The 22,704-nt window shown below is 40.8% G+C and overlaps 1 protein-coding gene and 1 non-coding gene across 3 annotated transcripts in view; one reads left to right on the forward strand and one right to left on the reverse strand.

The window, feature by feature from the left end:
• The window catches only part of LOC109029642 (Transmembrane O-mannosyltransferase targeting cadherins 2), a 257,184-nt gene that overhangs the window by 75,921 nt on the left and 158,559 nt on the right, over nt 1-22,704 (reverse strand). The gene's annotated exons all lie outside the window — the stretch shown is intronic.
• Nucleotides 8,576-8,663, forward strand: TRNAY-GUA (transfer RNA tyrosine (anticodon GUA)). Its single transcript is given in 2 exon segments — nt 8,576-8,612; nt 8,628-8,663. It is a non-coding gene; the product is annotated as a tRNA-Tyr (tRNA).

Consider the following 22,704-nt stretch of genomic DNA (forward strand, 5'->3'; position numbering starts at 1 on the left):
CGGGCTGCCCGTCACGCCCCCACCCCCGCCCCCTCCCGGTTTTCTCGGAAAGGGCGAGCGTCTTACCTCGGTCCTCCGGGCGGTGACATTTGGACGGCGCTTATCGGAAATGAAACCGACTGTTTCGGCTTATTTCGGAAATGTCATATCTGATATCGATTCCTCCGCGCGGATAAGAGCTTTTACGAGTGACGATTTGAATACTCCCTGCGATAAGGCGTAAGAGTCGAGCGTTTTATTTCGACTCCGAGCAGTGACATTTGCCGGCGAGGAGCGATGCCATCGAGGTGCGCCTTCATTTTGGGCGTGATACCAATCGCGCGCGGCAGCGTTCGAATAGTGGTATCTTGGACGAGGGTCAATAACTGTGCCGGGCACGGTGTTTTTAATTCTTAAGAAATTGCACTCTGAAGCCGTCATTGGTGCGTTTTTTCATGTCTACCAATTAGGCCATCAGACATTGATCTAAAGATAAAATGAATTGAGTTGCATATGTATAGAGGAACCAAGCTTTAAGAAAGCAAGTGGTCTATTCTGTGGCTGCTTGGAGGAACTTCTAACGCCTGAAAATGCAGTTGGTTCCTTTCTCTGAATTGATTCCAGCAAAAGAGAATCTTGTAAGGAACCAACCGTGCACCACACTCGACTCATCTCCTTAAATAGTTTAGTGGCTCTCTTTTATACTTTGGATAGGGGGAGGAAGTTATTGCAATGTTAAAAAACTTATGATTTCTTCTGTCAGATATGAACGAACAAAGCCTCCAAAATTCATTACATTCAATTTTTCGAACTCAAATATTCCCTACGAAAAATGAAACGGATATTCTAGGAATAAGCAGGCATTTTTCTGTGCCCTATTGTGTTAAATTAAATATCGACGGTGTAAGTCGGCAATCGCATAACTCGGTTTGCGACGTCGCAGACTTCCTATCATACTTATTTTTTAAACGGAAGACTACTCAACGGAAATTTTTTAAAACTGCCATGATTTTTCTTTTCTCCGCGAATAATTTTTTGCAAAAACTTCAAGGAATGATGTCAATTTGTTCCCCTTTAAATAAATAACACAGGAGACGGAGATTTTCAGACACCGCAAACGAGTTATGTGATTGCCGACTTACACCGTCGATATATTTGAATTTCTATCGTCAGGAACAAATCGACTGATTCGCCTCAGAAAGATTTTTTATTTTTACCTTATTTTTTAACATGTTTTACTATTGATTCCTCTGAATAGTTATTGACGGTGAGACTATAATACCGCATACTCGCTAATGAATGTCCTTTCTACGCTTTTGGAGGATGCCTTTCATCTTTGGAGGATCTTTGCATTATTGGATCATGATTTTTCTCCGCCTCCTTAAAAATTCCGAGTCAGGTGCTAGAAGTTACTACCATTTATATTTTAATACTCGCCATTACGAAATCATTTTCCCGGCACGGAGGGAGAGGATAATAAAAAGGGAAAATGTTTAAAACCGGGGCCGCGAGCAACTTTTTGACTGACCTCCATAATTTGTTTAAAAGGCGTGGTGCGCCGCGAATATTTGACGAGGGAAACGGGGAGGAGTGGCGGAAAGCCATCAAGTCGACGTGACCGTATAATCATGGAGGTGTAAACAGTCCCCAACCGAAACATCTGGTGAGGACTCGCGCGATGCTTCAAACCTTCCGCGGATTCATAAACTTTTTACAACTCGGCGAGTAAAAGAGTTATTCGAGACCGGGGACACAAAGCGGGGGCGACTTTACGACTCTTGCGGGAGGAATACACTTTTAATCTCGCCTCACAATATTTCATAATTAACCCGCCAACTTGGGCGCGAAACAATATTTCTTTCGGCTCGAAAGCCGCACGCGAAAAGGCACCGGGATGAAGTTTTTTCAAGTCTCACTTTTAAATGTTAGCGAAGAAATTAGAAAATATGAAAGGGAGGCAGAGTGGGAAGGGACGTGATCTTGATAAAAGAGTCGCTAGCTAATTCCACGCAAGAGTAAATCCTGCCACAGGTCACGGAGGACAAAGGTAGCGGAATGCTGCAAAACATTCAGTCCGTACCGTAAATATCGCGGAAGCCGGGTTTTGTGAGTAAACAGTGCTTTAGCCCTACAATCGTTGGGGGTGGGGGATTTTTTTGCGAGATCTGGCACGAGGGGTCGGAATCCGGAACAAATCAGGGCGACCGCTTATTTGCAACAAAAACCGTCATAATTTACCGTTATTGAGATGGTAACTGCCCAAGTTTCGTGTGACGCACCTGAGATTTTCCCGCCTCGGCGACCCTCGCTTCCATCCCCCGCGCGTGCATCCCCCGAAAGTTGCCAAACTTCCGACTGGAGAAAAAATCTTCGACTGAATTAATTTACTCTGTGCGGTTGCGTTGTTGAAGATGAGTCGTTTTTTTTCGTTTTATTTGAGCATGAAAACAACTGTTCAGGAATATTAAGTTAATAGCAAAGTGAAGGGCATGCTCTTTCTGAGGTGACCTTAAGCATTGGCGTTCCTCGGAATTTGACAACATTGCTTTTCGTGTAAATTTATCCCAAATACTCGATTCTGAGCAATGCAACTTGCTTTAATATTTATATCGATTATTTTTCATGCGTGTTTGAATGGGCAGAATTGAGTGTTGTCATCCAGTAAGAATCATCGTCATTGTTGATTCTTCCAAGGTGATAGCATTCGACTTTGCCCTTTAAAGCGCATGTAAAACAATCGATTTATAAATCGAAGCAGGTTGCTTCAACCAGAATCGATTACTTTTAATGCATTCAAATGGAGGTGAAACATGCAAGAATCGCCAACGACTGCAGTCAACTCAGAAAAATCTTATCTTAAGCACTTTAACAAAGACAACTTAAACTTGTCAATCTATGGTTTTAATTTTTGTCACATTTAAACTAAACAAAAACAGCTCATTTTGTTCAGCAACACAACTCAAGGAGTAAATTAATTCACATATACGTGCTAATTACCATCAACAGATCAGATCGATGATTACGTCCTTGGCTCGGCCACTATTCGAACACGACGGTATATTGTTGCCTATACGTCCGTTTGAAGGCGATTTCTGTCGTGGTGCGTTAATTCTTACGTGTCTTCGGGTATTGCGTCGATAAGATGCTTGGAAATAGTTGTAAATCGCTTGCTATGAATGGCTCGGAATTTTTGCGCGATATTGTACTCTCACATTTCCTTTCAACCCAATATGTTTATTCTTATTTAAAACTTGCAATGCTCGTATTATCGATACCCCTTCATTTGCCTCCGCCGTTTATTGATTGTTTCTGAAACTAATACTAAATTTAGTAAAGCACGATTTCAACTATGATCTTGCCTTATGTAACTGAATCATGATGCGTGCCTATGGTAGGGTGATGGGTAGTTCACTCGTATTTTTTGGCTGAAAAATCTGAAAGAAATATAAGGAATAAAATGTGTGTGTTTAAGCCTATTGGATCCGTGTTCTGCCAAGAGTTTTAAGTAGAACTGGTAATCTTGCAAAATTCGCTCGATAACTCGGTTTTATTCACGTTTGGTGTAGATTCACTCTAATTGCCTAACGAGCACACAGGAATAGACTATATAATAGGATAATTTGAACATTAAATTTTCTAGTATGACCCGGAAAAGAAGATAAGGCGGCGGTTTAACGACCTTTATGACCTTTTTCCGGTGTTTTTTCTCCTTTCCCCGGTGGGTGCACACTGCACATGTTCCGCCACTCCCTTGTTTGCTCTCCACCATCCACGTCCATCCGCGAATCCTCACGTTTGGCGAACTTTGAAGCGCGCGGTTGCGTTCGGCGCTTAACAGGCACCGGGAACCGCGAGCTATCGGACGGGATGATTGGAATAAAATGCGAATATATTGGGGAACAGTTATGGGCGCGAAGTGGCGCTGCTCGGGGTACGCGGAAATGAGCGGGCCGGGGCTCCGGTGGGGGCCGGGGAGGCGCGGAGGGGCGCCCGTGATTGTCCCTCGAGGAACTTTTTCGCAAAGCGATTTTCCTAAACGACTCTGCAGAACTCACTTGAGACGAAAAGTTGTTGCAACTTCACTCGCCCTGAGTTATGGAAATATGTGGCCGGGAAACCCGGATAGCGGGGAACAGTCGGCGCGACGTTGCGCGACCTGCAGAGCGTCGACTCGTAAATCGAACGTTAAATTTTTGTCGTGGTGGCTGTGCATAAGAAAGAGGCACTGAACATTACTCCAAAACCCTTCGATTCGTATGCAATGGCAAACTAAAATGCTTTTTTAGCTTAAAAATTCAATCAGAAATTTTTAGCCCCCTAGTCTGAACAACTGTGATCCTGTAGACCCTTGCTGTGTTTGGATAGGGAAATGCGGTGGGGAACCTGCGAGGGGAGTTTTAGGGAGACAAATATTTTTGCGATAATTTTCTTTCAGGTGAGTACAAGTTATAAACGAAGGGTGAAGAAGAAGAAAATAATGAGAGGAAAAAGATGATATGTTGAAAAAGAAGGGGATAAAGAGGAGGGTGATGGAACCCATGGATGGAGGGCATAAACCCACGTAGTAGAGTTTTCAAAAATAGGAATTTGATATAGTTATAAATGACAACTAAGTAGCTGTTAATTATATATTGAAAAACTTAAAAGAGTTGTCAGAAATAGCGATTTCCTAGCCATGAATGGACCACGTTTTGCATTCAGGAACAAATATTTCCCGCTCAGTTTGAAAAAAAACTTATACCATTAGTCTCCCTACGGAGATATGTGTTTTTTACGAATGTGCCAAAAATTTTAGTTCCTAATTTCAAAATATAATCCAAATTGCAATAAAATGGCTAAGATGTATTCAAAAATCGAACATGACTGTTTATAGCAAGTTTGTATTGGTTTTAATTCACATGTAGATTAAAATGGCTATTTAGTAGAAGTTTCATAGCGATAAATACCTAAACAATAAATTGACTATAAATAGATTATGTATCACTATCAATCTTAACATTCTGCTACATGGGAAAAAGAAGAAGAGGGATAAGAGGAAGAGGAAGAGAAATACAAAGAAAATTAGATTCTTGATCTTTCCTTTTTCATTCCTTGATCTTGTTCTTTATTCTTTCCTTTTTCTCCCTTTTCCTCTTCATCTTCTTCTTTTTCTTCTTCTTCTTCTTTTCCTTCTTTCTTCTATGATTTTCCTTTTTATCTGCACGGTGTGATTGCACAAATTATGTCTTAGGAGAGTTATAGCACAAATAACACGTGACACTCAATTAAAGGCGTCTTCCAGCCGAGTGTTGGCAAAAAAACGAGTAAAAAATAAATTGTTTCAAGTATCGGCGATTAGAGAGAGAGAAGAAACTTTTTCGAGAGGAAGGTTCCACTCGATGGTTACAAAGACGCACGTGAAATCAAATCACACAAGTCTCTAATAACATGGGTACGATCAACATTGTCTAGACTAAACGGTGACATATTCTGGAAGTCTAGGATGTTGCTTTTGGATTGAAAATCGGCGTGTGTCTTGTCGTTAATATTATAGGATTTAATACATGCACGAGTGAAATATTTGAGAAAAGAAATAAAAAGGCTCTTCTTATTAAGAAAGTTCTAGTGCGTTGACGGGCAATTAATCCGAACTCGTGAGAGACCCTTCTTTTAAATTAAAATATTATTCAAGGCAGACCATCATTTTAAAGTTGAATAAACTTTGGTAGCCCGTCAAAGTAAATGTTAATTATTTAATTCTTCATGTTGAACCCAGATGAACTTTTTATCCTTCATATCTACTTTCCTTTTTCAGATATTTAAGAACCAAATAATTGCTGTAATTTTATGAAACCATCCCTTGTTTGTTCTCTTAGAGTATTTTACAGCTAAATCCAATCGAACTCTCGCGCCCGTGCCACTTATAAATTGGATTACATTTTGCAATAAGGAACCATTATCTCTGGTTCTTCTACAAAAGCCCCTTATTACAATGGGAAACCGATGGCATATATGTTGTTTCTAAAATGAGCCAAAAATAGTTCCTTATTGTAAAATGTGGTCTAAATTATTCTTCTCGATGTGTCGGCTAAATTTTTATCTGCTAGCTGCAAAGATCGGCCTCATTGCAACAAGGGTTGGTACTTAAATCCTAGATTTCTCGGTTTTTGTGAAATGAGGTGTTTCGTAGTGTAGAATCCCAATATTCATTTATTATTTTTCATTAATTTGTTACTCATTCACATCTTCTGGGGGATCAGGATTCGGCATTGGAAGAAATATAGTATGAGCGAGCTCATTTCGATACACTCGTGGGGATTATAGACACCACCCCCCCCCCCCATAAAAAAAAAAAACTTAAATTTTTTGTGCCTCACCGAAAAAAAAGATGCTGTACTAACATCCCGGATGTTGCAGTTGTTCAAAAAATGTGCGACCACTCTTGGATGTTGCTATTAACACTCTGGCAGTTAACGTAGCATAATAGGATGTAAGAGTAACATCCTGGGATGTTACTTTAACATCCAGAGTGGTAATGACAACATCCAAGAGTTGTCGCACATTTTTTTAACATCCAGGATATTACCACGGCACCTCTTTTTTCCGATGCTGTTATTTTTAGCTCCTCGTTTTCTTTCCGGTTTTCTTTGTTTTTGCTCTCAATCGTCAGTAGAAAATGCAATTACAACACGTGTCGTTCACTGATTAAATTTCTCATCAAAATTTTAAAACTATAGAATATTAAACCTTATTCTTTTTGTATCAACCAGATAACACTCTACCTCTAAACTCACTGTGCTGTTATGATATGTTCTATTCTCTATGATTTTGATATGATTTGTTGGAGTATTTTGTAAGACCTTAAAGTACGTGTACTGTATACTTTGTAATAAACTTGTTATCTTAAAAGAAAAATTCTTTTTGTATCGACAGGATTAACTGGACCGGCAACATGGCGGAAAAGAGGTTGGCCCTGGAGCGAGAGAGTCAACCGAGAGCGGGAGGACTCAAGAGGTGGAGCAAGGTGGTGACGAGAGAGTCAGCCTAGAACGAAACTAGAGCCAGACCAGCAGCCAAGGCAGACTAATAAAACGGCTAGCATGTACGATTTATTGTGTGATTCAGAAAAATACATTATGCTCCTTGCCTCCATAATTCCACCCTTGTTGTCATCTGTGTGTGCTCCGCGCTGCGGTGCACCAGAGGGACCCACCACCGTCACGCTGCCGTATTGCAGTATTATACTCACGTCGCTACGAAAGCTATACTATTTTAGTGTGCATAGGGTCAAGTTCTAGGTTAAAAATAGGTTCATGTGTGGATTACATTTTGCAAAAAGGAACCACTAGCATTGCAATGATGCTAAGATTGTGCAACTTCATCCTTTGCAATAAAATTGCGGAAATCGTGAAATAAACTATGAAATTTAGATGGTAATTGTTGTCTTAAATTCACAGTTTTTAGCGAGTAAAATAGAAACTACTAATGGATAATCGGGTTTTTCCACCAAGACAAAAGAAGTTGCACCGTCTTAGCAACATTGCAATGCTAGTGGTTTCTTTTTGCAAAATGCAATCCATGTGATCTGTCGTTTTTCAGGCTTACGGTCGACTTTAGGGGTTCACACGGAGAAAAAAACCTTGTGCGTGGGACCTAAAGTTTAGGTCATATGGATCTCTGAAGTTTTCGGATCGAGCATCAGAACACTTTAGGTCTAGCTGTCGAGATTTGGATCACACATCTGAAACTCCAGCTCTTCCATTTGAAATTCTTCAGATGTGAGAACCGAAGTTTTTCGGATGTGAGAACCGAAGATGTTCGCATGTGAAAACCTAAGTACTCCAGATGTAAGAACTAAAGTTTCGGATGTGTGATCCGAAAACTTCAGAGATCCATATGACCTAAACTTCGGGTCCCACGCACGAAGTTTTTTTCTCCGTGTAGGGAGTCTGTGGTGTGCGCCCCTTTACAGTGAACCTCCCCAGGGAAGAGGGGCTAAATGAGAAACTTAGGGTAATCCATGACCGGGGATTTTTTACTCCGTTAAGTAAGGCATATGGATCTCAAAATGTCACATTTGCAAACTGTACGAACCTTACTGACATTAATTTGCTCAAAATGACACATTTCGGAGCAAGTTTCATTGACAAACGCTCTCAAATGTTTCAATAGTGAGGATTTTTCCACTTTCAGGGCGTCTAACGCTGATTTAAACAACACTGGGAAAAAACACATTGGATCTAGAGTCCAGACTCTTGAAAACATTGACAAGAAAAAATACTCTTGATTCAATCAGATTTTTACTTAAATCAAAAGGAAATCCGCTCAAATTAAGAGGCTTGGTTCTTGATTTAAGCAAAAATCCGATCGAATCAAGAGTATTTTTTCTTGTCGATGTTTTTAAGAGTCTGGACTCTAGATCCAATATGTTTTTTTTCCAGTGAACAATGACATGACAACTGGACGCATTTCTGTCAAACGAAACTATGTGCATTATGACGTGAGCACTTTTACGCACACATTCTTAGGGGTCTCAGGGCTCATGTCTTGACGCACATAGTTCGCGTCCGACAGAAATACGCCCAACTATGAGAAGCGTATTTCTACTTCATAATTACCCTTGGTAGCTCAGTTGGCAGAGCGGTGGACTGTAGATTGTAAAACTGGTAATCCATAGGTCGCTGGTTCAAATCCGGCCCGAGGGATATACTTTTTTTTTTACCGATCAGCATCGAGAAAACGGCATGGTATCTTTCAATTCTAGATCCCTCCCTCGAGACGAAATCAAAAAACAAATCGATATTTCTTCATCTGAAGCTTTGCAAAGAATCTGTTTTTAAGGTGTTCGTTGCGAACACCATGTTTATCGATCCTTTTCCATAGCTTTAAATGACAAATCAATCTGTAAATCGCAAAGCACGCCACGTCACTGCTGGACAAGGAACCCATTTCACGAAAATTGCGACCATGGCACCTTTTTAGATCCAACCTATACAGCGCTGGATTCATGGAATCCTAACTTTTAAAGTAACCCTGGTTTCATGAAGCTGATGTCCGCGCTTTATTCGGGTTTGGAAAGTGCCGATAGGTTTTCAGCTTGACAAGCATGACATTTCATACATGTGTAATATGTTGATCTTATTGTTTATGTCTGAAACTCCTTTCCATGGTCTCAAATCGCTTTCAAGGTTGAGGCTTTTGGTGGTCACATTATGACAGAATAATAGAAATGTTTACTTTCGGAATTAGTAATTCACTCTACGCGGATGGAATCAACCATACAAGCAGGGCTGTCAAGTTTATTTTCAAAAGTTCTTCCACATAACTATTCGAATATATACATAGCTCATCGCAACTCCTTATGTATTTTGTCTGATTTTCGCATAAGGCCACGAAAAGAGTTACTACAAAGTCTTGGCTCTGAGGATTGACGATTTGGCCTCTTCGTCTCTTGAAAATTACGGAGGAAAAAAACTATAGTCATACGAATCGTAGGACGGTGTTCTACATAAGCCGAACAATTAGATTTTTGTTATTTTATTTCTCGACTTGTATAAAAGTACTTCGGATTATTATTTAACTGTACATTCAAAGCAAACCAAACTTTTTCAGAAGTACTCGGTTCCATGAACCAAGGATTTGGTTTTATGTACCGATGATACGGCTCTATAAACAAACGGCACGGTTCTATGAGCCCGAAAATATTGTCACCAGAACTGAGATTACGATCTTATAAAGCGAATTGTATGACCGAAAATTCGTCGTTAGTGAGGAGATTTTGTCAATCTCAGGATGCAACTATTCGAACTTAATGGATTTGCATGTTGACTACACAAAACTTGAAGGCGCTCGAGAAAACATGGAGGAAGAATAAGGAAAGAAAGGAGGAGGAAGAAGAGATGTAATAACCTAATAGGAAGAAAAGGAGGAAAAGAAATATGGAGGAAGAGGAGGAAGACGAGAAATATGAAGAAAAAGAGGAGGAGGAAGACGCGAACAAGAAATAAGAAATAACTTGAAATATACAAAGAAAAAGGGAAAGAATACGATTTTTTTTGCTTTCCCTTTCTCTCCATTTTCGTCTTCGGTTTCGAAAGACCTGAACTCGGGTGTGAAAGACCCTTGTCGGGCAGACCAGGGTTGAATGTTGAACGGAAAACTTTGATTTTTGGGTCGATCGTGGGTGACTTTTGCCGGCGAGAACATAAACCGACACTCCTTTGGCGTAAAGGCGTATCTGGACCTCCGCATGAGCCCTAGAAAACATAGGTTTACACGTAAAATAGGGCTCACGTGGCAATTGAGCTACCCCCTTATGTGGGAGGGACGACGAAACAACGGGAGCCCGCGGCCGTAGACGCGTCGCGACGCTACCCTTCAACAATATCTCCCGGCCCTAGCCCCGCTTGCGTTCTGTTCCCGAGTTATTTCGCCTCCCCCGCGCCCCCCCCCCCCCCCAGGTGGAGCTCAGCTTTTATCCGCCTCCAAGCCGAGCGCGAAAAACCAGAGATTTCGCGCGGAGACAATCCCGGTCCTTGCCACGTCGCACCCTGTCGCAATCCACGTCGTCAGACCGTTAGTGCTACGTTGGAGATCACCAAGCTATGACCAGTATTCTGATAAGTTGACGCAGAAAGCAGTAAAGACGAAAATGAAATTTCGAGAAAATGGACCTGGCGGTTGTTTGTTGAGATTAACAGACAAAGCTATAGAAAAAGAGGACAAAAGGAGTATGGAACGATCCGATTGGTGGAAGCGGGTGGTTGCAATGGACAAAGGAGGAAGGTAATAGTACACTGGAAAAAACACACATTGGATCTAGAGTCCAGGCTCTTGAAGACATTGAAAAGAAAAAATACTCTTGATTCAATCAGATTTTTGCTTGAATCAAAAGGAAATCTGCTCAAATCAAGAGGTTTGGTTCTTAATTTAAGCAAAAATCCGATTGAATCAAGAGTATGTTTTCTTGTCGATGTTTTTAAGAGTCTGGACTCTAGATCCAATGTGTTTTTTTTCCAGTGTAGACAAACCAACAATATTAAACAAATTACAAAGCGGAGAACAAGGCTAATTTTCACGTTAATACCACCAAAATGTTTCGGCTGAAAACTCAGCCTTCCTTAGTTGGATAAAAGCAGTAATAAATTGTAAAAATCCAAAATGTAGTACTTGGCTGTACATTTCAAAGCGAGAAAAATGTTGTTCGTGTTGCTTGATAACAACATTGTTCTCGTTTTGAAAGGTACAACCAAGTACTACATTTTGGATTTTTACAATTTTGTACTGTTTTTATCCAACTGAGGGAGGCTGAGTTTTCAGCCGAAACGTTTTGGTGGTGTTTACGTGAAAATTAGCCTTTTTCTCCGATGTGTAATTTGTTTTATCATTGTATATCTGGTCACGGGCTGCGATTATCAATCATATCTCAAGACTAACCGACGGCAACTCACGATAGACCCTTTATTTAGTCCATCATTTACCCCATTAATCTACAAGAACCGCTCAAATTAACCAATAGGGTCGCTTCATACTCATTATGTCCTCATTGTCTACGGCTGTGCCTATCGGTTTCAAGAATCAGTACTCTAGTAGTATGTGAATGGAAAATTTTGTGCGGCAAATCCGAGCAAGAGAGGTAAAACACAGTATGTGCTGCCTTTTGCATTCGTGAAGACGTTTCGAACACGTAAGAAACATAATTAAAATTTAAATGTTGGCAGAACGGGTACCATTTTACCGATGACAGGGTGATTCAAAAGTCCCGCTCTAGCCGTGTAATTTGTATGGTTTTTGCCCCTTTTCAGGGTGGATCCCAGAACAAAGCTCGAGGTGATTCTTACAAACACTTTAAATTTTTAACATGATGCCGCAATCAGACGCTGAATTTAGCAGCTGAATGTGGAAGTCAACAGTCATCGCCCAACGGCTGAAATTTAGCAAATTCGAGTTATTTTCATCCAGATGTGTATTAAATCTACTCGAATAGTTCAGACAAATTCAAAATTGGTCCGATGGTTGCTGAGAATCGTTGCTGAATTTTGCGCGTCACGCGCAAAATTCAGGCATCGGGCCGATGACTTCCACATTCAAGCCACATTCAGCTCCCACATTCAGCGTGTGATTGCGGTGTGAGAAAATGAACATGTTTTATTTACATTAAATGTATGTATAAAGTCGCTTTTATAGCGCTCTTTGGCGCTCTGCGACCCCTAGCCGCCAAAGTCCCCTATCCTCCCAAAGCCCTTCAGGGAGTTGACAAACCCTCATTTCTTCTAAAATCCCCTGTCGCCACCCTTTCACTGGGCGTCCCCTTCGTCTCCTTCCAGGAGGAACCCAATCAAGCAACTTCTTTGGCAGCCTTTCGTCCGTCATTCTATTGACATGACCATACCAGACAAGCTGTCTGGTCATGACGTCGAATATGATGTCATTTTCGACTCCCATGATCTGACGCACTCTTTCATTGCGGACCCGATCTCTCCTAGAAATTCCAGCAGACCTCCTCCAGAAATCCATCTCCGTTGCTCTTAGCATCCCCTTTGTCCGCTCCTTCAGCTGCCAAACTTCACATCCATATGTAAGAATACTCTTGACTACAACGTCGTAAATTCTCCTCTTGTACATTAAATAATTTGCTAATTTTTACAACTCAATTTCTCTCCAAAATACGACTTGGTGCATGTTTGTCACGGTACCGCCCCTGTAACCGCACGTTCGTTTTGAGCATTTTTTCTGACAAACTAGATCAATATTCCAGAATCGGCAACACCGGGGGCACAGGTACTTCTAAGTCGCGCGACTAACGAAGACGGTAAACATTGGACGGAAGATCAAAACACGACAGCTTGACTTACAACCAAAGCGTAAACAACTGGCGAAGACATCGGAGCCATTGTAAGGAGCCCGAATTTCAATCGACACGACTTCCGAGCTTACATAATCTCCCTCACGGACGGAGCCGCGGAGAAATATCGTCTTTCTGATCTGATATCCATCCGGGGAGTCGCTTTCCGCACAGTCAATAGATCCTGAAATCGGGGCTCGAGGGGGCGACACTCCTGGACCAGGCTTGCTCTTTCGCGGGGACCGAAAGTTTACTTTATTTCAAGTCGCGTCGTCGCACAGTGGATCGAGTCCATGGGAGGGGTCGGACATAATGGAGATGTTGCATGTGTGAGGAATTTGCGATTTGACTGATGATTCTTTTGTAAAATTTTGCGAGAAACACGATGGTGCCACTGGTTTTCTCTGAAATCAACTCATAAGCTCAAAAAAAGCTCTCAAGTTGAGGCCAAAATGGAGGGAATATCCCACGCTATCCTGAGAGTCCACTTCTACATCAAGACAAACTATCCATGCAAAGATAGGGAACAAATAAATTAGCAGGGTTGCCGTGTTTTCAGTTTTAGAGTCCCAACTAAATTGGCAGCCCTGTCAATGTATTTGCTTTTTTGTTTTTAGTTGAATTATGCCGGCTATTTTTGTGTATCATTTTATGACTTCGTTTACACGAAACGGAGGCGTTTGAAAGTGGGAGTGATTGTTTTCATTTTCGTACGAATTTCATTTGAAACTCATAATGTAACGAAATGAACACGATTTGCAGTTTTAGCATCCGACCTCCTCTGTGGCTCGTTCGATCCACTGTGCGTCGCAGTGCAAAAATGAATTATTCATCCGTCCGGAAGCCGAACGCAAACTGCGGGCGCGAATCTCGACAATTTCAAGGGCCTGGCGTTTGCCGTGCATGTCGCGCGCGTCCCCTTCAGGAAAGAACAAACTGGTGACCTCTCGTCCGCTCCTCAGAAATCCTCGTTCCCCTGACGGAGGAGCGTTACTTTGTTTTAACGCTGTAAAATTTCTGCTCGCGGACGGGTTCGTTTTAAACTTTGGCAGAGCAAAATAAATACCTGCTTTGAAGGGTTTTTTGTTTGAAAAACAAGTTGAATGCATTGGAAATGTTCGAAAATCTTCACGATCCGCGGAAAAAAGGCGCAGTTCAGTGCGTTGAAAATCGTAACGCCTTGAGGTGTTTGTAATATCTGCGTGATAGCAAAGAGAGCAGTGAGTGCAAACATGAAGTTTTAGAGATAACGGGCGCAGCAACTTCTGACCTGAAAATTTTTTTGAAGGAATCCTTCGCTATTTATCAAAGTGCCGCTAATCGTCCAAGAGACTCCTAGAAATCAAATGGATCACTGGAAAAAAAACACATTGGATCTAGAGTCCAGACTCTTGAAAACATTGACAAGAAAAAGGACTCTTGATTCAATCAGATTTAAGCGTGAATCAAAAGGAAATCCGCTCAAATTAAGAGGCTTGGTTCTGGATTTAAGCTTAAATCTGATTGAATCAAGAGTATTTTTTCTTGTCGATGTTTTTAAGAGTCTGGACTCTAGATCCAATGTGTTTTTTTTTTTCAGTGGATGAGTAAAAATCGACCAATTTTATTTCAATTATATAAAAAGGGTATTTTTTATTTTCATGCTAGGTTATTGTTTGGCAAGACAGCCGTGAAGGGTACCTTCTGCGTGCTTTCGTGGTTGCGTTTTGGACACACAAAAAAACCATTTTCAGGTTAGAAATTGGCAGAGGAGGACGACCTTTACTTGAAAGCACTGTTTCCATTGGCTCTCTGGATAGGAATATTGTCACTTACTGCTGCCTTTTCTGAAACTACGTCATTTTTTGGGTACGCACGGCTTTCTCATATGTCTCGTTTTGATATACACTTAATATACAGCATATATGTACAGATATACATGTACAGCACACTGGAAAAAACACATTGGATCTAGAATTCTAGAGTCCAGACTCTTGAAAACATTGACAAGAAGAAGGACTCTTGATTCAATCAGATTTAAGCTTAAATCAAAAGGAAATCCGCTCAAAGTAAGAGGCTTGGTTCTTGATTTAAGCTTAAATTTGATTGAATCAAAAGTCCTTTTTCTTGTCAATGTTTTCAAGAGTCTGGACTCTAGATCCAATGTGTTTTTTTCCAGTGTATTAAAAGTTACATAATTATTTCTCTGTAAAATTAACAATTTGTTGGTGGGATGCAAAAAATTGTCGCTATATTGGGAGCGTTTTTAGATAATTATGGAGGAGCAACAATTTAACAAAACTGTGATTGCGCTGGTTCCTATTTGCTGAATGCGATCCAATGATTGTGCTTCGCCGTTTGAATACCTCGAAATATCGCTTCACTGAAAGTACGAGACACGCCCCCCGCAATGAATCCACGCTCAAAGGTGCCTGGAGGGGTTAACCACCCCCTCGACCCCTCTTAAAAATGGCTCGATTTTGCGTTTTCACCGCGGAGAGGAATCCGCGGGGTAGGGCGCAAATCTTTCGGGATATTTCGGACGAGCAAAGGCCGGCGGCTATTGTTGTGTTTGAGCGAAAACGGAACGGAGGAAGGGAACCGACTGGGAGGCAACGGCGGTGGCGGCGGGATATGAGACGGAGTTCAAAGAAAAGCGCATTGCTCGCTTCAAACTTAAATTAAAATAACTCCGCGCCGGAGTGCATTATGTTTTGTAAGCGTCAAATTGGTTTCGTATTTATTCATAGAGGGCGCTGCTGGGGGCCCCGGCCCCGGCTCGCGTAACACCACAACTTGAGGACGCATTTTTATTAAAGGTTAAGTTGAGCGTGCCTACTCCGCTGTTGCCGCATCTCTAGGCTACTCCGACTCCACCGAAATAGGTGGATTTCTGATTTAGCAATGGAGACGTTGCATGTGTGAGGAATTTGCGATTTGACTATTGATTCTTTCGTAAAAGTTCGCGAGAAACACGATGGTACCACTGGGTTTCTCTGAAATCAACTCCCAAGCTCAAAAAAAGCTCTCAAGTTGAGGCCAAAATGGAGGGGATATCCCACGCTATCCTGAGAGTCCACTTCTACATCAAGACAAACACTCTATGCAAAGATAGGGAGCAAATACATTGACAGGGCTGACACTTCATTTGGGGATTCTAAAACTGAAAACACGGCATCACTGCTAATGCATTTGCTCCCTATCTTTGCATGGAGGGTTTGACTTGATGTAGAGGTGGACTTTCAGGATAGCGTGGGATATCCCCTCCATTTTGGCCTCAACTTGAGAGCTTTTTTTGAGCTTGGGAGTTGATTTCATAGAAAACCAGTGGCACCATCGTGTTTCTCATGAAATTTTACATAAGAATCAATAGTCAAATTGCAAATTCCTCACACATGCAACATCTCCATTAAACGAGGTGGAGAAATGCTGCTGGGTCCACACCATTTCGCGAGAAAATCCAAGCCGAGAAATTGCAAAAATTCCCAGCGAAATGGTGTGGACCAAGCACCATTTCTCTACCTTGTTACATTCAGTTTAGGGCCATTTTTTTTCGTGTTTTTCTCGTTTAGCAATTAAATTGTTAAAATTCATGTCCGACATGTTTCAAATGTACATTTTACAATCATAGAAAGCTAATTTAACCATTGGGCTGGTTTAATTAGCATTTTTTTCTATTGTAAAATCTACATTTAAACATGTTGAACCCTTTGTTTAACTACAAACTTATTAATTCAGCAATTTCATTTTTGATGGACTTTAGGACTGATCAAGTCCTAATTTCTGTCCTAATTTCCGTTTGGGCTGGTCACACGCGTTTTAATGTGGTGGTTTTTCTAGCCTTGGTTTTAATTTTTTATTTGTGTTTTAGCGGTTGATACAGGCTCGGGTGCCCAGCCGAAACGTCCTGCATATTGTGTTTATTGATTTTTGCCTTGTTTCCCACTGATTTTTTTGTTTTTGTCGTATAGTGTTACTCGATAGTCGTTACTAGTGTTCAACCAAAAAGCGTATCTCTTGAAAGGAAAACTGTGCTCATATGAGCTTTTCCCCTCTGTGTTGTGATTTTCAGCTTTATGCTGATTTTTGACGCACGTTGGCTAAAAAATCCCAACTCACTGTCTCACGACCCTGGCGTCTATTACAATTAGTTTGTGTTAATTAAATCACTATAATAGAAAGGAAGTCTTCAATGAATCCATCTCTAGTTAACCTGATCTCAGGGTTGTAGAAGCTCACACCTGTCTAAGTTCTGTTCGCATTTCATCAACTCGATGGTGAAACTACCAAACTAAATCTGTTTTCAGTTGCAGCGAGGTAAATAAGTGCAATATCAATGACTTGAAAGCGCATGATAAATAAAAGAGAATCTACGAAATTTCTCGTCATAAAAGCAAAAGGAAAGATGACGTACGCCAGTGGCGTGGCGTGAATGATCGACTATCGATATTTCTCCATTTGAAGCTGTAGTAAAGAATCGATTATCAAGGTGTTCGCTGTAAACGCCTTGATAATCGATCTTTTTCCATAGATTTATTAGGCAGATCAATCGATATATCGCACAGCACGCCACGCCACTGACGTACGCGTGTCAGTCTCACTGCCGAGTTAAGGGAGGATTTTAAGGATAGGGGTGGAAGATTATGTTTTGAGGAAGAGCAGACTCGAGTACACCTCGTGTATATTTGGACTTTATGCTAAAAGGAACTATGTGAAGAGGATTTGCGTGCGAGATAGTTCTTTTCAGCATAAACACGTTTATTATCGAGCTGAACCCCGGGAAATACACTCGGAGCAGGATCTTGATTAAGCTTTCATTAAAATGTAAACACTCACAAAGACTGTAAGCTATTATTTCCGCTTTCAGGAAAATGACTCAGATTAAAAAGATGGTTCCTTGTCTGTGCTGCTTACAGAGGAAACTCCTTTGAACTACAAATCTCCATTATCATAACCTAAAATTGACCAATTTCAAATTTCCATAGCGATTTAAAGACGCCTCCTTCGGGGTTTTGATACAGTGAAGGCAGGGAAAAGTATACATTTTCGTGGTAACCAGTTCGAGATGCTAAGAAGCACATAAAGTTTTTGGTTTGTGTTTTTTGGTCGAAAAAAGATACTGAAACGCTTTAATATCCATACAGCTAAGAGTGGTTTGTTGGGAATCTACCGCTCCTTAGTTACGGATGATTGGAGTTAGAGGAGTTTTAATAGGCTCATGATTCTAAACGAAAATCATGTGGAATTTAAAATCAACACACACTCGAGACACTTCACATTCCACAAAAGTGAGTATCTACTCATTGGTAGTTATATTTTTGGTAATTCTTAAATTACACTAGTTGAATTTTCAAATTCTTTGTAGCGCCAGCCGTTGAGGTCTTAAAAAGGAGTCGAATGAAAAAATTGTAAAATGTGAAAATTATTTCCTTACCCAACCCGTGAAAATCTTCGTTATTTGGACAAAAGGGAGGCCACTACATTCTGACGTTGCAAAATTTCCACTCGCAATTTCACATGTACAAAAAAACAGTTTTCAATTTAAATTATCCCAATTTTTCTACCAATTATACGCACAAATTAACGAAAGTCTTGGACTGGAATTGCAGTCGTAGCCTAGTGGAAAATTTAATTTTATATGAGTACATTCGCAACATAGGATTGAAGTTACGTTCTTTCATATGCAAAACGATATAATATATGTGAGAAGAATGTGACTTAATGCAAACAGCACAATCCGTCTTTGCATACGATGATGGAAATATAAATGACACTCTCATTTCCTTGGATCCAAAGAAATTTGTCAAGTTATCAAAAGATCTGATTGTGAGCTCCATCCGTCGCAAAATGGAGTGAGGAACTCGTGTGTTTGTCATCTGAAATAGGAATTCTCATCTGTCTTTGCAGTAACTCCACAACAATGATCCGGAGGTTTGACTGACACTCAAGTTGATTTTTCTAGCTCCTGTGCTGATACATGGAACCAACATACAAATGTTCCATACTCTCCTTTAAAAAGGCGTACCTATGTCAAACACAATCATTTTTTGTGTAGTCCGCACTTTTTAAATCTATAAATTTTGTAGTCCACAGGTATACCTTTTGTATTAGTACAAAAAATATGAGAAACAGTTTACATGATTAATATGGATTACATAGGGAAAATATCGTTATTTGCAAAAAAAAATATCTGGCTTGGAATTTCTTGAAGAATATCTGAACGTCAGTTGCCACATATGCGGAAGTATTGAATGTCGCAAAATTGTCGTCAACCAACTGACCTGCCGATTGAGCACCGGGGAGACTTTCATGAGCGCCGTCGCCCGCGGCGCATAATGGTCCAAAACTCAAGAATAGGAAGAAATAAGTCGGATAATGACTGAAAGATCACGAGAGTTTCATAATGGATGATTTTTGCGTCGCTAGTTTCGAATTTGATGTCAAATTGCCTACATTTTAACACCCGGACCCAGTAATTGTGGACAAGTTTATGGCACGTTGCGGCGCGGCGCGTGCTGCCAGCTCGAAACGCGCACTGACGCATGACGCCTACAAACCTAACGGGATACTTCAAGCATTGCGCCATGCGTGAAGTATCCCCTTAGGTTTGTAGGCGTCAGTGCACGTTTCGAGTTGGCAGCACGCCGCGCCGCAGCTCTTCCGGCGGGCGGGTGGGAAACGATTTTTCGCGGGGAGAGCTCCTTGGCGGAGAAACTCGTGTACCGTGTAGTTTTTTTTATTTTTTTTTTATTTTTTTATTTTTAAATTTTTGACTTTTAAAATTCACACTGGTCGTGTGAAGTAATTAGTGGACTCTCAACGCTAGATGAGGTGTAATAATGAAAGGCGGGTGATGCTCCATGCGCACTGCGGACGGCGCAAGGCGGCTCACGATGTACCGTGCTCTGTCACTGACCTACGGGCTGATTATCGAGAATGATGGACAAAGATATAGACAAAGAGGACAACGGAAAAATGGAGCGAGCCTCTTGGTTGAAACGGATGGTTAGCGTAAACTAAAGAGAAAAGGACGGATCAGGCGGATTAAAGGGCGTCTTGTGAGTTGCCGTTAGTTAGTCTAATACGCATCTCCTTTGTCTATTGCAACCACCCACTTAAGCCAACGGGATCGCTCAATTTGCTCTTTGGCTTCTTTGTATATGGCTTTGTCTATCGATTTCAATAATCAGCTGGCGCACAGATTCCGCGCCTTACGTCATTCTTCATTTTTCTCTAAGATTCTCCTCCATGCTTTCCCTTCAACGTCTCTCTAAATTAAGGAATTTTGCATTCCCATAAACTCTTTCATTTATCATAATTGGTTGTCAAGAGTTATATGTCCAGAGACTCGTTGGCCTGTCTAATGGCATGACGTGATCTTTCCATGAGCTTACTGTAAAATCTTCGAGGTTATTCGTAGCCTATAGAGAAGGTTGGACCACGTAGGATAGCCAGGAAAACCCCCTAAATAACAATAACCTGTTTGACGCATTTGCGATCAAAGCAAGTTTAAATTGCATCCACAGAAATAGAGATAATTGGCAACCATCTTTTGGGAATCTAAGGGGAAATTCATTCATAAAAAGTTCAAAATTATCCAAAAATGGTATTGTCTAAAGCGGAAATTCATTCATAAAAAGTTCAAAATTATCCAAAAATGGAATTGTCTAAAGGGATTTTATTATAATTTCATAATTTGGCTCCTTCCTCATCAGCCTTGTCTTTCAAGAAATGTCTTAAGTCACACCATTTAAGGGCAATAGTATGAACAAAGCACAAACCCTTCAATTTCTAGGGCAAAGAAATCACTCTTCTTCCGAAGTTAGGCAACATTGGAGAGCTACGGAGAGCCGAGCTTTGAGTTATACAGCGCTGTTTCCGGCAGAAAATTGTCAGATTTAAAGGGATGTAAATTCTCATAAGGAAAGCTGCTCTGTACCGAGAGGAATACCCGAAGCTTTGTTCACGACTCGAGACGCTTAAATACACTCTTTCATGATGAAAACGCTTCAGAGGCGTCTCGCTATATCCCTATGACCCTTCAAAAGACGCTTATTCTCCCCTCCGCCCATTTGAACCGAGCAATAATACACTGGTTTGTTTGGTGGAATTTTCAAATAATATCTGTGTTCGATTATCTCGTTAGTGTGCAGGAAATTAGGCTCATATCGATGGCCATAGAACGGAACTCCGTTTGTGACGTTCTTGACTTCTTTTCATACTTTAATTTATTGTTCCTTGGAAAACTCCACTGACAAAAATTTTTGTTTTTTGTGTTACTTTTTGTTATAGGTTAAATAGGTTTGGTTATAGGTTAATAGGTAAAAGCACAACTTCTGTGTTGATTTTGGTACAGTTTGTGGTGACTTAGCACAGAAAACGACGGAGAGCCTGGAAAAATGCATTCCTCTGATTACAACATCGTATTCAGCACTCATTTTTTATTAAATTTCTTCAAGAAAACTAGCTAACATTTTCTCCTGAAATTGTCAACGCGGAAAGCTTTATAGTTATTGTATTTTACTTCCCGTACTATCCAAACTTTTGTGTTGATTTTTCTCTCTGTTTAGTCAACATAATTTCTTGAAAACTGCCTTGATTTCTCAGTTAGCAGAATAATCGGTGAAAATTTCATGCTATAAAGTTAGCCTGTTTCTCCGCGAAAAAATCTAATAGGAGCAGACACATTGAAACGCCGCTATGGAGTTACGTGGTTTCGAATTTTGGCCATCGGTACGTTCTTCAACCAGGAGAATCCCAGAATTTCAGAAACGTAGTAGTAGTTGCCAGAACTTTCGTCATCCACCACGATAAGAATCCCTCTGATCCAACCCTTTAAGTTTTTCCCAGCAGTCGGAGGAAATTAGAAAACTTCCTCGAAAAAAGGAAGACAGAGAGGAGTAAATAAAAAGAAAACAGACTAGCTACTGTCAATCCGAACTTAATGAACTTATCGTCACAAACCGGACAGGTCTCCGAAGGAAACCCTGACGCCCTCCCGTAAAAACGACACATCTGACGTTCAATTCCAACGGACAGATGGCGCTTTTGCACGATCGGGACTGTCGAAATTTAACCACACACTCTTCAAGAGTACCCGAGTGACGTGGCTGTCAATAATCATTACGTGTGTTTACTCTGTCATTTGTCAGGCGACGGATTCGGGGAGGGAGGCTTGGCGGGCGGGAGGCGGGGGCAGGGGACGGGAGACCCCTTAATCAATGACAGGACCCGTGAAGAGAGCGCGATTAAGGTCCAAGGAAAAGCGGTAAAATATTCATGTCCGTTGCCGTCCGCAGTTTTATTTAAAAAGTGTCAATAATTCAATATTGACTCGCCGCTTTACCAGCGCGCTTCGCGCGGTAGGGTGTTTTTCATGCTCGCTTTTAAATCGCTTTGTTTTTGCCCCGCCATTGTTGCCCTTTCCGTGAGGAATTATGGTACAAAGTAGAACAAATTGCATTGGACGCATTTACGCCGAATGGTCGATCTGCTATGTAGTTCTAATTTAGATGGATTTTTTCAACAACTGTCCAATTGTCCAAGACCGTCAAGAATTTCTTTCTCTTAATTTCGTCTGTACCGGATTTTACTTTTTATGCGCATTTGTGGATGGTAAAATTTATAAGGAATTCTGTCTTAAACGGTCCTTTATGGGGCTAATCTTTCTTTTAACTCTCGTAGATCTTCTTGTTTGGAGTTCTTTTTTTTTAAAATAATTTTTCCTTAAAAAATGTTAAGCCTTGTAAAACCACACCAGATTTTTTTCACACTCATTACATTTTTTCTCCCCACGTTTTCCACTCCGTAAATTCCGCTGTAAGAATAGATGCTAAAAAGGAAGACGAAAAATCTCTTAAAATTTACAAAAACAACTAAAATAACAATTTCACCAAATGTGAAAAAAATACTTCTGTTCTGAA

Source organism: Bemisia tabaci, chromosome 7, assembly GCF_918797505.1.
Source record: "Bemisia tabaci chromosome 7, PGI_BMITA_v3".
Classification (NCBI taxonomy): Eukaryota; Metazoa; Arthropoda; class Insecta; order Hemiptera; family Aleyrodidae; genus Bemisia; species Bemisia tabaci.